At 44.7% G+C, this 17,471-nt stretch overlaps 1 protein-coding gene across 5 annotated transcripts in view; it reads left to right on the forward strand.

Annotated features, from left to right (window-relative positions):
* Nucleotides 1-17,471, forward strand: part of LOC137571794 (isoaspartyl peptidase/L-asparaginase-like) — a 197,845-nt gene that overhangs the window by 54,804 nt on the left and 125,570 nt on the right. The window contains exon 1 of one of the 5 annotated variants that reach the window (XM_068281436.1): nucleotides 1,929-1,979. The exons of the other annotated variants lie outside the window; for them this stretch is intronic. The gene's annotated coding sequence lies outside the window, so the exon portion shown is untranslated. Of the gene's footprint in view, nucleotides 1-1,928; nucleotides 1,980-17,471 lie in introns of those variants that run through there. 5 annotated transcript variants of the gene reach the window in all.

The following is a 17,471-nucleotide window of genomic DNA, read 5'->3' on the forward strand; positions in this document are numbered from 1 at the left end:
GTCAGCATTCGGCGCGTACGCGCCAAAGAGAACCGCCCACTTCCTCTCGGAATCTCCAATAGTGCGCTGGAACGCATATGCGATCCGGCTGGAGTTTCCTGGAGGATGACGTCACCCCTCTACGTCTGCCCAAGCAGTCCACACTTATTAGGTGGCTGCTGGATGCAATTGCATGTGTAGGCAGTGTATTGGAGGGGTGATCGCCATCTTGTGGCCAAATTTGAGAAAGCAGTGCTAAAAAAGTATTTTCATGTGCATAAAAACTTAATAACTCTTGTGGACAGTGAGTATTTCATATTATTCAAAAACAGTTACACGCTGATACCTAATAGTGCGAGTGCTGAACATAATTAAGATGTGGAAACTGACCACAATATATTAAACTCAATATATTAAACAATATAGGAAACTCCAGCCGGATCGCATATGCGTTCCAGCGCACTATTGGAGATTCCGAGAGGAAGTGGGCGGTTCTCTTTGGCGCGTACGCGCCGAATGCTGACCATACAGTGTATTTAAACACCCGGCCAGCACCCAGCCCGCACTAGAGCCTCCGTGGAAGCGCATACCTGCGCGAAACGGCCGTAAGGCCCCCAGTGCCCAGCACCCACTGCTACCCTCAACACTTCAGCAACTGGTATGTTTATGTACTTACACTGTCACGTGTTTTTACCTCTTTGCTACAATATGGAATAAATAGTGAATGCAGTGCCGGTCTCCTCTCCTCTCTCTCCCTCCTTGTATAGAGTAATATATGTATATATATTTTTTTTAATTAACCTTTTAGCAACCACATAATATCATGTGGCCGCAGGGCCAAATTATTTCAGCCTCTGGGGAAGTGTACCTTCTCCAGCCTGGCAGGCTATGCAGAGCGGTGCTGGGAGATGTCATAGTTACCTGTCCTGATGCTGGATTGGCTTCTTCTCTTCCTCCACCTGCAGTGCTGCACTCCCGACATCCTCTTCTGACTAACTAATAGCATGTGATCGGGGCTCAGAAGATAAGGTCAGCAGTGCAGCGCCACCCGGTGGTGGGAGAGGGGTGATGGAAGAGTCTCTTTGCCCCTCTGCATGACCTCTGTAGGCAGAACAAGTTCTGTCAGCAGAGGTTAAAATGGGTATGGCATCTTCAAACGAAGATGCTAATGAGTTGATTATACATAAAAACTAAAAAAAAAAAAAAGTATTTTTTGTGCAATAAAAAAAAGAAAAATACCAGTTACATTAGCCTATATATCCCTGTCTTCTCAGCGACCTACATCTCCTTGCTCACTCCCAGACACCATTTAAAACATGTGCACTTAAGAGACATGGGCAACCAGGTGAAAACTGATTCCTCTATTAGCTGAAGCTATACTGTAAGTTCCTACTAACTGAGATTATGATCTGATAGCTATCCCAGCTTATCATAGCTATCAGACTCTGGGGGACTGACTGGGAGGGGGTAGTGAGCAAGCAGCTGGAGGTTGCTGACGAGAACATTACGATTTGGTAATTTGCTTTTGCAAAAACCGCAACATTATTTACAAAAATATTTGAATGGAGTAGCCACGTGCAGGGATGAGGAAACTACAGGTATTTATTAGACAGTATGTTTAGGGGGCTTGTTTTTTTCAATTAGATTAGTTGTCGATGTGTCTGGTAAATACTTTATTTTCTGGTTGAACTAGATGGACGTATGTCTTTTTTCAACTCAAATAACTATGTACTAATGACCTACTGTGGTTGTTTAATCCTTGAAAGTAACTCCATCACTCACCCTTTTATCTGCTGTTAAATGTTTTATATAGTATTGGTGTCTCCACACATAAAAAGCTATACACCCAGCCTTTGGTGTGAGGTTTGATCATAGACTTTTCAGCTTGTCCTTTCCGTTTTTGGGCAGGAAGTACCTGGGGATTCCTTATAGACCCAAGTAAGAAAGGGCTTGTTATTCTCACTTTCCATGTGTATGGTTGCTCGTAGATAACCACATCTGTAAGTACCCACCAATTTCTTAAAATGTTATTTTTATTTGTTTTTTAATGCTACACTTTATTATCTCTCAGTTGCCTGTATCCTTTTTGTCTTGGAGATTCCCTCTTTAACTACTCTACGACCGCTCCACGCCAATGGGCGTGGCCGCGGTGGCAGCCTCGGGACCGCCTAACGCCAATTGGCGTCAGGTCCTGGAGCCGACTACTGAAGGAAATCGCGTGCATCTCCTTCTCGGGGGGCGGAGCTCCGCCCCGCCTTCAGTCTCCGAGTGGCAATCGCCGATTGGGAGACTGTTAGACGGCGTAATCGCCGTCTATTTACATGTTCAGCGCTGCCCTGCGATTGGCAGCAGTGCTGTACTGGGGACAGTCGTGTGACACGGCTGTCCCCTCCATAGGTTGGGCAGTGATCGGCTGTCATAGGCTAAAGCCTATGACAGCTGATCACCCTGATTGGCTGGCGGGGGGAGGGAGGGAGGGAGGGAGGGAGGGAGCAGGGGAAAAAAATAAAAAAATAATAATTTTTATTCAAAATTAAATGAAATAAATATTTATATAAAAAAAATAAACAACACTGGAGCGATCAGACCCCACCAACAGAGAGCTCTGTTGGTGGGGGGGAAAAGGGGGGGGGTCACTCATGTGCTGTTTTGTGCAGCCCTGCAGCTTGGCCTTAAAGTTGCAGTGGCCAATTAGGGAAAAATAGCCTGGTCTTTAGGGGGGTTTAACACTGCGGTCCTCAAGTGGTTAAAGAGCAACTATCAGTTAATATCTCAAGATAAAAAACACAAATATAATAGATAAATACTTGCACTACTTATATAACAAATGTATTGCACTGTCCATGTTTTGATTACAGTGAGTTTTATATAGTAAATAAAGATAATTCTGTTCCTGGCAGTGTTGCTCGGATACCCCCGATCACGGATTCAAATAAATCTGGCCACGGCAGTCCTAAAATCCGGATAAGCCATGATTGTGACCCGGATTTGAAATGGACTTCTGAATTTGAGTCACATTTTAGCCGTGATTGCCTGTAGAATCCATGATCACGGCTGTGATCACGGATTAGACTTTAACGTTCATAGCAGAGCCCCCATACATGCTACAATTACCAATATTGCATGGGTTACAAAGGTAATCAGTGGTTACAACTTAAAATAAATATTTTCAAAAAGACCTTATAGATTTTGAGAACATCGAATTTAAAGTTTCCAATGAAAAAGTATTGGTAATTAAATACCGCCAAAACCCGCTGAATTTACCAGTTAATAGCAAAGCCCACTTACATGCTATAAACACCAAATTTGCAGATATGTCAAGTAGAACAGTGGGAAGGTGACATTTTTTTTTCTCAAAAAGACCTTATAGTTTTTGAGATAATGGATTTTAAAGGTTCAAAGGAAAATAGTATACATTTAATTTACATGTATACTTTTTTCCTTTGCACTTTTAAAATCGATTATCTCAAAAACAATAAGGTCTTTTGGAAAAAGAAAATTCCCCTTGTTCCCACTGCTCTACTTAACATATCCTGCAACTTTGGTGTTTATATCATGTAAGGGGGCTTTGCTATTAACTGCAAAAGTCGGCAGCTTTTCAGCTTATAATCACAGATATATTTTCCGTGATCACAGCCGTGATAATGGGCCAAATACGTGAAATAACGGCAGCATCCGTGATTGAATTCCGTGATCGTTTCCCGATCACGGATTTGGATCCCAATGTTGGATAGTGAAAAAATTCTTGTGAATCATGGCTATGCCGTGATCACGGATTGTATCCGAGCAACACTAGTGCCTGGCAGTTGTCATTTTGGTTCCCAAATGGCTGAAGCCAATACTGATGTAATTTCCTCCCTTATTTCCTTCCCTTTCTCTGCATCCCCCTAGGCATTCCCACTCCTCCCTGCAGAATTACATAGTGGAGCTGGGAGGATTAGAGGCAGCGTACACAGACTTACCTCCTCTTGGTTCCAGGCGATAGAGTTCCTGCTTATATTCTCTGCACAACCGCCGGCCGGAGCAGAGAGTATAGATGGGAACTCCATTGCCTGGAACCAAGAGGAGGTGAGTCTGTGTGCGCTGCCTTTATTTCTCCCCGCTGCACTCTGTAATTCTGTGGGGAGTAGAGGGGATACCGAGGGGGGATGCAGGGAGGGATGCAGCGGGAGTGCGCAGAGGGGGCGGTGGTGGCACACTATAGGAGAAGGGCGGAGAACAGTGACAGAGGAAAGGTGCTGGCACCCCTCCGTGTGCCATAGCAGCCTGTGACCACCAGCATAGAGGAGAACAGGATCTCCAGCGTGGCCAATCAGAGGTGTGTGTGTGTGTGTGTGGGGGGGGGGGGGGGGGTACGGAAGGGATAGAAGCTTCAGTCAATCAGGCTTAATTAGCTGTGTCTGAGGGGAATACTAATGAAGGGGCGGAAAATAAAGTAAGTGGAAAAAAAACCCAGCATACATTGCAACTTCCCGAGTCTGGCAGACGTACAAGATAAGAGTAAGGGACCTGGGGAATGATTATCTCTTGCAAAAAAAAAGTAGATTGATTTTGAAATTTTGAATTGCCTGGTTAGCATATTTTTTACTTATTTACCACTTACAAATAGGGAATTGATTTTGGAATTTTTGGCCTTTAAAGAGTAACTACAGTTCGCTTTAAAGACAGTCATTAACATTATATTAAAGTATACCTAAACTTAATTTTATAGAGTATAGATTCATTGCCCCTAAGATATAAAGTCAAATAAAAGATTACTGTTCCATGGTTTACACCTACAAATTAGCTTCTGTGATTTTCCACCCCCTTTGTGTCAGTTCAGGATATCTCCATGTCATGCTGATTAGAACAGGGCAGAGCCTGTATATATTTTCCATCCTACCAGAATGGTCATGATACTGCCCATGTATTGAGAAAGTCCCAATACCAATCAATAGTCAATGCAGCTCTCCAATTGGTTAAGAGTGCTAAAATGCACCCTTCCGATTGGCTACATTTAAGTCCAAATTTTTCTGCAACCATGCATCCTGCGGACCCCAAAATTTGGAGGATAAGGAAGGAAGAAAGATAGGAGAAGCCCCTGGAGGATCCGGAGGCTACCCTGTACTGAGGTAAGTATCTAACTTTTTGCTATTTAAAAGCCACAGGTTTGCTTTAAGTGATCTTTCAAAGTGGATTATAAGTGAGGGAAAATGGTGTTCAAAACCAAATTGCGTTCATTGGCATAACTCAGAACATATATTTATTTAATGTGTCATGGAATTTATATTTATAGATCTATAAAAAGAGATTAAGAACTTAGGTACTAAGTTATCCAAGTACATAATTATATTCTGCCACCGTACCGACTTGCATAAACTTATTTCATTTTAGTAAACAAGTCCAGAAATTCATCTTGATCACCAAATATGAGTGAAAAGTAAACCGGTAATAGTGGTGCTAAACAGCTGAAATTTGATTGGTCGCTCTGGGCAGCTGTTCCTTTTTATTGCTCCAGTTTTCTCAGCTAACAGTGTGATATTTTAAGCACTATTAAGTACCATAGCTGCATATTTTTTCAGATTACTGTGACTTAGCTGTATGCAGTGAATGATCATTTTATTCAACCTTACAGCTGAAGTCTTCAAAACAAACTTGTTTTAGCATGTGGCCGGAGGGATTTCCAGACTTCCAACTGTTATTCTGTGTCCCTGGCACTTGCCGGAAGAAAAATCTTCACACATAAGCAATAGCACCTACCAGAAAAGATGTTGATTTTACAGTGCAAAAACGCTCTCCTGTTAACCTACGAGGAACTTGCAGGCAGTCACTGATGAATAAAGTAGCCTTTCGGATTACCTGAGTTGCTTTGCTGAGGAAATTAATGCAGACAATAAAAAGACCACAGAAAGACCAGCTTTCGTTACAATGGCAGAATGAATCACCCACAGCCAAAAGCAACTTGCTTTATTTTTATAGACTTGACCTCTTGCCAGTGATTAAAAAAGTGATTGATTAATCTGCTATGTGGTACTTGAGTCTTCTCTGGATGTTCTGCAGCTGGTTCCACACACCAAATAATCACTACAGACTTATTTTTTTTCCAATTTCCATTTGTGTTTAAAGGATACCAGAGCCAAAAGGACAGAATCTGCAATTGGTGTAGAGAGAATAGGCTAGATCTTAGCACAGCCAAAACCGAGGAGATGATCATTGATTTCAGGAAGCATGCCAGTATGCCCCCCCCCCCCCAATATATATCGAGAGCACCGAAGTCGCTAGGGTTCCAAGCGTCCACCTCCTGGGCACAACCACCTCTGATGACTTGACCTGGAGAGCAAACACCACCGCAATTCAGAAGAAGGCACAGCAAAGACTATTCTTCCTTTGACAACTAAAGAAGTTTGGTATGGCCCAAGAGCTCCTGAGGTCCTCTGCTCATCCATCCTGATCTGGTTCGCTAGCTGCACCGCCAGTGACAGATATAAACTCCAGAGGGTCGTCAGCTCAGCGGAGAAGATTATTGGGAAACAGCTTCCCCCTCTAGATCTCATCTACAACATCAGACTGCGTAATAGAGCAATGAAAATTGCAGGCGATCCCTCTCACCCTGGTCACAGCTTTTTCAGTCGACTCAAACTGGGCCGGAGGTTCCAGTCCATCCCTGCTAAGACTACGAGGCGTATGAACACTTTTTTCCCCACGGCCGTCAGACTCTTGAACTCTGCCCATCCCACTGATCCCCCCCGTAGCCATCTGCGGACTAATATCTGACTTTGGCTGCGGCCGCTCTGTTTACTGCCATGCTTTGGGTCGTACTAGAATTATCTCTGTTACATGCGGCTGCTCCTGCTAGACCCGCAATGCTCTACTTCAATGTATTACTCCTGTTCCGTTGTATAACTCTTGTTCTGTTATATTACTCTTGTTTTGTTGTATTACTCTTGTCTTTTGTATTACTCTTCTGTGCCAATCCATGTGCCAAACCCAATTCCGGGCACGGCCCCAATCGTGCTTGGCGAAATAAACAAATTCTGATTCTGAATAGCAGTGCTGGCACCACCCATCCACATACTGTAGAAGACAGCAAGCAGTCATTCGCTGGCTTCCAATCCAATTCTGCTGCTGGGAGGTCTCCTCCAGACATGATTGTGGGGATTCAATACCTCAATGTAATGTCAACATCATTTTATGTATACTCTGGCCCCCCAGCAGTCTGAAGTATGTTGACTCAGCCCTTGACCAAAAAAAGTATGGGGACCCCCGCTGTAGTGGGTAGGGGGCAATAATGAAATACTCACCGAGCCTCCTGTTCACTTCTGTCCCCATCCGCTCTTTACATGTCAGTCCCATTTTCCTGGCCAACTTTTGGTGACTCCAAACCCGGACATACTGCGCCGTGCATGCGCAGTATGTCCGTTCTGCTCCCCTGTCGCCGCTTAGTGATGTCACTGGACAGGAGCACACTTACTCCTACGTCCCGGTGTGAGCACTGATTGGAGATGTGGGGGGAGCAAGCGCACTCCTGTTCTGTGACATCGCTCGGCACGGCAACAGGGGGGGCAGAACGGACATACTGCGCAAGCACGGTGCAGTATGTCCGGGTTTGGAGTCGCCGAAGTCGCCCAGGAAAACGGGACTGACCATAGAAGAGTGGCGGGGGACAGAGGTGAATGGGAGGCACAGTGAGTATTTGATTATTGCCCCTACCCACTGCAGCTTCAGCTTTTAAAAGAGCCTTTTGGCTCTGGTATCCTTTAAACACAATCCCAGAAAAAGAACAAGACTTAATTATGTATATTTTGCCATAGTTCAGGTATCTAAATATGCAGATAGAATTAGATAAGAAGGGTTCAGCTGAGCTCTTTCCGACAAACATGGAGGAGGAAAAGTTTCATAAAGGTTTGGAGGTCTTGTATAATAGATTATAAAGCTGAGGCAAAAATCGTGGCAAATAAGATGAATTCACATTTATATATTTTATTAGTAGAAAAAGTGTTTCTTAAAAAATGTATTTCTTGCCCGTCGTTTTAAAAGAAAACCTCTTTTGTGAGGAAAAGGTTAATGTTCTGGGATATTTTAGAGGTAATAATATAATGTGTCAGTCAATTCGCCTTTTGTTCTCAGTTACTCTCAACACACAAAACCCAATGTGAGAGTTTAGGAGATCATGATACCTCATAGCCAAGGAAAATGTTTCAATATATAAAAATCCATGAAATGCGCTTATTTTTTCACTGTGTCTGTTGATAATGCTCTTATCTTCTTATTTTGTCATTTGTAATGAGCAGATCTTTTCCTTTCAGGCTCTTAAAAGCCTCTTTTCTTTCAATACAGAGAAGCCAAAGCTGAGTTGTACTCCTTCTCTTTTTACTATGGCATAAATACAAATCATAGCTCTCTAAAGTCGAAAAATGGGCACTGAGCTCTATATATACTTAAAGAGAACCCAAGGTGGAAATAAAATAATATATATATATATATATATATATATATATATATATATATATATATAACCTGAACCATGTATTTTCCATGCGTCCTACGATCTGCACCTTGCCATCCTATGTTGCTCCATTTGTCTGCTGGGTCGCAGGGAAATTTTCATCTTTTTCAAGATGGCTGCCACCCCGGAGGTCATGATGCTGCAGCTCCTCAGCTCTCACATTGCTCTTACAGAGAGTTGCAAGCTGTGCTGTGACGTAGAGGGGTGGGAAGGGGTGGAGAGAGGTGAGGCACGGCTCACAGAAGAGCAGAGAGGGGCGGGAAAGGGTGAAGAAAGGAAAGGAAGGGAGGAGAAAGGCAGGAAGAGGCATTTCTAATGCCAGAGTGGGTGTTCTGCAGGAGTGCCTTTCCTGCAAAGGACGCCCCTTCCCCTACTAAGATGCCGACAAGCTGCTTGTCTGCAATTTCAGGGGGAACAACAGAGGGAAGGGGGATCAAAGAGCAGGGTAGAGAGGACACAGAGGCATGTCACTGAGCACGGAACATGCCTTTGTGTCCATTTGTAGAACAGCATTTGCCTCAGGTACACATTAAAGGACTTAATAATACTAAATTGATGTTTAAATAAAGTCCTAATGAAATTCAGCCGCATTTAAGTATTTTTTTTTTCCATTAGGAACACTGATTTATTTAAAATTTTGCAACTTCTGATATACACACATCATTCTAGTAAATATGCATAATAGGCATTCAGGAATAGTCCATAAGAAAGAATAAAGAGGCCCATACACTGAGCCGAGTAGCGGCCGATCGATCGCAAATCGATTGACCGATTTCGATCAATTTTGATCGATCTGACATGCTGGAAAATCTAGGTCGATCTGTTGAGATTGCTTATCATTTTGCATTGGACCTAATGAAAATCTGGTGGCAAAAAAATGCCATCAGATCGATTTTCAATGGATTTCATACTGAAATCTATTGGAGATCTGTTCCTAGTAAAAAATGTTCCTAAACACATCAGATAGATCAGAAATCTATCTGATGATCTATCTGCTGCTAATCTAATGAGTGTATGGCCACCTTAAGGGGAATAAGGGGCGAAAGCAGCTGCAGGAGAAAAGAAAACAACTGTTGGATTCTATAAACAGTTATTTCAGTGCTTGGTGAGGAAAGGAACAGTGCTACATAAAAACAAATTGCATCCTTATGACCACCCGCTTGAGAGCGTAAGCCCCACCAGCGGGATAAAATACACACCCAGCATTCAAATAAAATGCACCTGTCTACCACTGGAGGATGTTGGTTTCCGTAATAGCTTGCATGCAACTTATTAAGCACTTGTCCCTCCCACTGCGAAGAAGTCATCCCCCATGGGAGGGGCCCTAACACCAACTAATCCTAAATGATGCATATGCATAGCCTGGGTGCGCTACCAAGTAAAAATTCAAAGTTGCGCAAAGGTGGATCAGCGCATCACCAGGCCACCTCCGAATGGCCACCAATCAGAGGTGCGCTGAGCCCCCCAAGAAACTACAAATTAACTTTGAAACCAAACAGAAGCTCTGCATAAGCATCAATAAGCAATGCTATTAAATGGGAGCAGATTATCAAAGTTACCTACATTTGTACATGGCGAGGAAAGGAACAGCGCCAGTAGCGTTGTGACGGGGTACGGAGGGTGTGACCCGCACCAGGTGGGGTGACCCCAGCCACTCTAGGGGGGTGCGCTCAGGGCATGGGCGTCCACACCACACTATGGCAAAAACGGGCGGCTGCCTGCCTCCCCCTGGCCGCCGCTTGCCGCCGCTTACCCCCCCTCCCTCTAGCCGCTTCAGACCTCGATCAGGCGGCAACCAATAGTGCGGGCGCTAGGACCTAGCACCCCGCACTGATATGCGGAAGTGACATCACTTCCGCATATAGAGCGTGGTGCGTTCGGCGCCCGCTCTTACTGGTCGGGTCGCCCGCTGATTGAGGTCTGAGTGACACTGCAAGGTGAGGGGGGAGCGGCGGCTAGAGGGGGGGTCCTTGTCACTCACTGCCTAAACGGGGGTCCCTGTCTCTCACTACCTAAACGGGGGTCCCTGTCACTCACTACTTAAACGGGGGTCCCTGTCTCTCACTACATATATGGTAGTTCCTGTCACTCACTACCTAAACGGGGGTCCCTGTCACTCACTACTTAAACGGGGGTCCCTGTTACTCACTACCTAAACGGGGGTCCCTGTCACTTACTACCTAAACGGGGGTCCCTGTCTCTCACAGCCTAAACGGGTGTCCCTGTCTCTCACTGCCTAAACAGGGGTCCCTGTCTCTCGCTGCCTAAACGTGGGTCACTGTCTCTCACTGCCTAAACGTGGGTCCCTGTCTCTCGCTGCCTAAACGGGGGTCCCTGTCTCTCGCTGCCTAAACGGGGGTCCCTGTCTCTTGCTGCCTAAAAGGGGGTCCCTGTCTTTCACTGCCTGAACGGGGGTCCCTGTCTCTCGCTGCCTAAACGGGGGCCCCTGTCTCTCACTACCTTACCGGGGGCCCCTATCTCTCGCTACCTAAACGGGGGCCCCTGTCTCTTGCTACCTAAATGGGGGCCCCGTCTCTCGCTACCTAAATGGGGGCCCCTGTCTCTCGCTACCTAAATGGGGGCCCCTGTCTCACTACCTAAACGGGAGTCTCTGTCTCTCGCTGCCTAAACGGGGGTCCAGGTCTCTCGCTGCCTAAATGGGGGCCCCTGTCTCTCGCTACCTAAATGGGGGTCCCTGTCACTCACTACCTAACTGGGGGTCCCTGTCACGCAATACCTAAACTGGGGGGTGCCTGTCACTACCTAAACTGGGGGCTCCTGTCTCTACCTAAACTGGGGGCTCCTGTCTCTACCTAAACTGGGGGCTCCTGTCTCTACCTAAACTGGGGGCTCCTGTCACTACATACACTGGGGGGTCTTGGTCACTACCTGAACTGGGGGGCACCTGTCACTACATACACTGGGGGGCTCCTGTCACTACCTACACTGGGGGGCTCCTGTCACAACCTGAACTGGGGGGCTCCTGGCGCTACCTTAACTAGAGGGGACCTGTCGCTACCGAATTTGTTTTGTTGGGGGCCTCAAGATTGCTGAATTTGTCTTGTTGGGTGCCTCATGATTTGTTGGGGGCCTCATGACTGCTGAATTTATCTTGATAGGGGCCTCATGATTGCTTAATTTGTCTTGCTGGGGGTCACATGATTGCTAACTGCGAGGCTATGGGAAAAGCTGAATCATCATATGAGACAATAGCATTAAACCTACTTTTTTAGCTTTTTAAAACAGAAAATAAAACTGTGAGGTTCTAAAAAATGAATTCATTTATTCAGGAGTAGGATGGATGAAATTGTTTATGTTCACAGTTTATTTTCAACTTGGATTTTCCATAATGTTCATGTATGAGGTAAAACATTTGTATTTTGTTTAAATTGCTGTTGCCACTTTGCGACAGATAAGTGACTTGTGGGTTGCAGTTTGGGCACTCGGCCTCCAAAAAGTTCACCACCACTGTCCTAGTCTAATGGCCCACCATTGCTAGGTTCATTTAAATTTGTCTCCACCCGTGACCACACCCACATTCTGGTCCATGGCCACACCTATTTTTTGGTGCAGCGTGCTACGCACGCCGCACAACGTAACCCTCATGTTTTTCGGCAAGCTAGCTGCAGTGTCTGATCTCTGCTGCCTACAGTATGTACAGTATAAGCTGTTCTCTAGTGCCTGCACTGTGTGCTGATCTACCTCCAGTGTGTACAGTATAAGGTGTTACTCTGTGCCTTTACTGATTGTAAACCAGCTGTATTGTATGCTGATCCCTGCTACTTTCAGTATGTACAGTATTAGCTGTAAAGCCTGGTACACACATACAATTTTGATTAGCCAATTTTAGCTCTGTTCATCAAATTCATTGTCTGTTGGCTCACTTACTGCATGGGGGTGGTAAAATTGGTCCGTGATTGACCAATCAAAATTGATCTATGCCTATACTGATTGTAAATTATCTAAATAAAGGACAGGGGGCTCCATCCAGTATTTCAATGGTCTCCTCAAAGCCCCCCTCCGTAGCACGATTCCTCCCTCCCTCTCCTTCCCTCCCTCCCCTTCGCTTCATGAGCGGCACAGGACAGCGATGCGTCCTGCGCCGCCTCTGATAGGCTTCAGCCTATCACACGGCGGCAATCCCCGGCCAATCAGAGGCCGGGGATCGCCGATCTCCTTTACGGCGCTGCTGCACAGCAGTGCCGTATTGATGTAAACAGCTGGGATTTCTTCCCCGCGTGTTTACAATTAGCCTGCGAGCCGCGACCGGAGGCTCGCAGGCTGTTCACGGAGACACTCTCCGTGAACTGACATGGAGCGACCGTTTCCATGTAAAACCACAAACGACCAGCCGCCGCCTATCGGCGTTAGCTGGTCGTTAAGTGGATAAAAACAGATTGCATCCTTATGACCACCCGCTTGAGAGTGCAAGCCCCACCAGCGGGATAAAATACACACCCAGCATTCAAATAAAATGCACCTGTCTACCACTGGAGGATGTTGGTTTCCGTAATAGCTTGCATGCAACTTATTAAGCACTCGTCCCTCCCACTGCGAAGAAGTCATCCCCCATGGCATTATTTCAGTGCTATTCACTCAGCCCTCAGTAGTCAAAGTGGAGTGCTAAACATGGCAATGCTCTCACTTCTCAAGCAGCTAAGCAGTAAGCACATGCAGGACCATCTTCCCCAACTTTCTCACTCAATTAGCAAAAACACCTGACATACACCACTTAAGACTGAAAATGTCATCTTTCCATAGTCTTAGCATGGAAAAAAGGGGTTGCTTACAGGATGAAAAGTTTAATTCAATGCACTACAAATTAATAATGTTTGTGTTTCCTGTATGACTGTATTATTCATCCTAGCCAGATAGATGATACATTAGGGTGCAGACTGTATGGCCAAGTAGTGCAATGCCTACAGAACTGTGCAATATCTATATAACCATAGCGCAAATTTCAACTGGGCGGCTTTAGCTAAAGGCATGCAGTAGTGAAGAAAGTTTTCTTTTTTACATGTACCACTAAGTGATTACTTCCCTAGAAAAGAGGCGCTTTTTTTTTAAAATAAAAATGCTCAGTAGATCAGCTTTTTGGTCAAATACAATCTTTCACCCTGTTGAAATTATCATATTTGCTTCACTGAATTCCATCGGCAGAGCTGATTTGCAGAAATTCTCTTCACTGAAGTTAACAACTTTTGTCCAGGACTTAACTAGTAATAAGGTTCTTCAGAATGCTGTTTAGTATACTGTATTCTTTGAATCTGCTCTCTGTAATGCAGTAATGGCAGGACAGTCTTTTAGGACAGACACTACAGGCATTTGCCTGGAACGCCATCCAGTTCAAAGGGCAAACTCCTGGTGTCATTTATGCTTCCGTGGCATGGCCCCTTTAAGCCACAGGAGACACTGCACCCAGTCACGTCTACTAGACCGGATCAACAAGCTCATAAATATGGAATTACTTCTGTGTGTATGTTGCTGGCAGTTTAAAAGCCATCTGCATCCTGTGTCACCATAAAATTAGTTGTGGTAAGACCAGCACCCACGTAGGAACAACTTCACCGAGAAGGCACCGGGAGTACCATCACAATGCTCTGTGGCAGGAAGCTGTCAAAGCACAAGCCAGTTTCCTTGTATTCCACTGCCCTCCTCTTCCTACTCCCCAGTTATACTCCACCTTCCAACTTGCCCACTTCCTTGTCATCACTGCTAGCCCACCGACTTTTACGGTTTAACAGCTTATACCAGCTTTGTGAATTTGAGGCCTTCAAAACATTTTTAGATTTAGCAGCACTGCAGTGGAAGGTACTGGGAAGAAGTTACTTTTTGCAGACAGGCATCCAGAACGTGTACCGGCATCTGCAATGGCAGATCAACCAATCTCTGGCACACAGCATTGGGGCTAAGATTCATCTCAACAACTGGTCTTCAAAGCATGGACAGGGAAGGTGCATGACCTTTACTGTTCACTGGGTAAACATGGTGGTGATGGTGAGGAAAGAAGGACTGCATGGCTGTCAGGTGGAGTCTGTGCCACCACCATATCTTGCATGCAAACCATCCACTTCTTCACCTCCTACTCCTTGGCCTTCCTCTGCAATCTCTCCCTCAGCTGAGTGAGTCCTCATCCTCTGCTGTGCCCTTTTCTTCCCCTGTGCGCTCCTGGCAGGTAATTGACAAATTGTTCAGGTCTATAAAGCGGCTGGCCCAAAAAAATTTTAGGCACGCAATTGATATATTTTTCAGGCCTCTGGTGTGGCTGCCAAAAAATGTTTTAGGCAGGTAATTGACACATTTTTCAGTCCCCTGTTTCACACAGAGGCTGAAATAAAAATATTTATTCAGCAGGTAATTGACAAAATTTTCAGGCCTCCAGTGTGGCTGGTAATTGACAATTCTTTCAGGCATATGGTGTGGCTGCTGAAAAAATGTTTTAGGGCTCGTTTCCACTATAGCGAATCCGCATGCAGGCACTGCATGCGGATTCGCATAGGCAATACAAGTGGATGGGATTGTTTCCACTTGTGCATCGTGCGGGTGCGTTTTGGTGTGCGGGGAAAATCTGCACGGCAGAGCCGTCAGATTTCGCGTGCGGCAGGAATGCGAATCGCCTGCAATGCTTTTAATAGGGAAATCGCATGCGGCTTTGTCATGCGGTTTTCCCCGCGATTTCGCATGTAAGGCTATGGAACTTTACACAGGCAGTGACATGGTTAAATTTGCCTGCTTCCTAGCCATGCGAAATTGCATGCGAAATCACGGGGAAACCAGCATGCGGAAACGCATCCGCATGCGATTTCGTCCACGGTGGAATCCAGGAGATTCCGCACCGCAACAGTGGAAACGAGCCCTTAGAAAGTTAATTGACCAAATTTTCAAGCCTAATGCTGGCCACTAATGATCCAATCCTTTTCATCCAATCTTACCATTTCTATCTTATATAAGGGAACTGCCTATGGGATCCAATTAATATATTCCATCAGTTTACTCTTCTACTACATAGATTTGGTAAGATTGGATAAAAAAGATTGGATGATTAGTGGCCACCCTTACAATACTTTTTTAGGCATCTCAGACACTGGCTGCACATAACAATTTTTAGGCAGGTACACACAATTTTTTTTCATCATAAAATTTTTATTAATAGTCAAATTCCAAACATGGTGAAACAGATAAATGCAAATTGTTGAGTATACAGATTATTGTACATATAAACTGTTAAAAGGGCAACATATACATGAATTATGATGTTCCTATAGGGTACAGAGATATCTAATACATATAGCGCTCCTGAGTTTTTGGTCCTTGTCAGCGAGTTTTAACTTGACCTGTGCCAGGTAACTCCCTTGTACAAGGACCTAATGTACTGTATCAAACCAGCGGGCCAATATTTAAAAAGGAACTTGGCCTTTGTACAGAACTGCAACAAATGCGTAGCTGTGCTGGAGGACACATGTATTATCCAACTTTCATGTAGAGATCTGGCATACCCCTTAAGAAAGAAACTAAATACCAGCAAGAACAGAAAAGAAAAACAAGAAAAAAACAAACTAACCTGTCTACGTATCTCTACCTTCTATTCTTTGGTTGTGGTGCATTATGCAGATAAATTGTTTCTGCAAACGTAGGGAATAGTCTATCCTATGTATTCCAGCCAGGTACTCGGGAGTGTAAAAATCTCATGATCCCCTGATGTTCTAATTCTGATTTTATATTCCATATCTAGATTGCTATTTACTTGAGCAATTAGGTAGGACATGGATAGAGAATTGGCTGATTTCCAATTGCTAGTTATCTGTGAGAGTGTTGATAGGATGATATGCATAACCTGCGGTTGGATGGATGGGGGAAAGTCTTCTAACCCCACTAGAAGTAATGCGAGTGGGGCTGAAATTCGTATATCTAGCTGATAGAAATTATTAATTAAATGTTCTACTTGGGCCCAAAATTGGGCTAAGGTACACACAATTTTAGGCATGCCATTCTAAAGACTTTTATTTGAAAAACTTTGAAACTATATGTGATTTTTGGAATTTATATATGAAAAAAAAACCTCTATGCAAAATATGTATTTGTGGAAGAACACTTCGCCCTTGATCACCCTCTGCCATGCCACTGTCTAGGTTTTTGTACACTTTGTGCACCTTTTTTAAAGAAATCTGGCTGCAGAGATGCCCTAAAGGTTTTTGATGTTTGCCTGCCCTCAATCTTGTATGCCCTCTCCCCAATGCTTTAACATGCCCCTGTCAAACGGGACCACCTGTGATGAGTCACATTCAGTCACTCTCATTTTCCTCTCTTCCTCCTATCTACCGTATTTTTCGGACCATAAGACGCACCTGACCATAAGACGCACCTAGGTTTAGAGGACAAAAAATAAATATATATATACAGTATATACACTAAACCTTGTGCATCCATGGTGCAGGGGCATCTTGTAGACCTTTCCCTCCCAATTATTATCTAACTGTTGTTTCCCCCTGTACATTTTGTGTACCCTGTGTACAACTCTGTCCCTTGTCCTTCTCTATCCCCCTTGTGTCATGTGAGGACTTGCCAAGGAGTGACCCATGATGAGAGGAGTTAAGCAGTGTACCGCCAATTGACCAATCAAAGTTGAATGCTAAACATGCACCCCTGATTAGAAAAGTCAAGTTGAACTGTGGGTGGAATCAGACCTCTATCACACACCACACAGAGATGATATGTAATGTACCTAAACATATGGGACCCCATACACAGCGACATAACGTTCTGCACATGACACAATAATTGATGGGACAGAACATAAAGGACACATCAGTGTCCAAAATGTGGACACACACTATGTTCATTTATCACACGTAGGGAGCTACCGTGTGATATCCGTGGCACAACGATCATAGATAAGCCTGCAGTGATTGGGGACATTGTACACAGATAGAACTATCTGCTGGCCGCATCAATCACCCTCCAAATTGGCTAAGGCGCTGGACAGGAAACAAGCATTGGCAGGTGACTG

This window comes from Hyperolius riggenbachi, chromosome 4, assembly GCF_040937935.1.
Source record: "Hyperolius riggenbachi isolate aHypRig1 chromosome 4, aHypRig1.pri, whole genome shotgun sequence".
NCBI lineage: Eukaryota > Metazoa > Chordata > Amphibia > Anura > Hyperoliidae > Hyperolius > Hyperolius riggenbachi.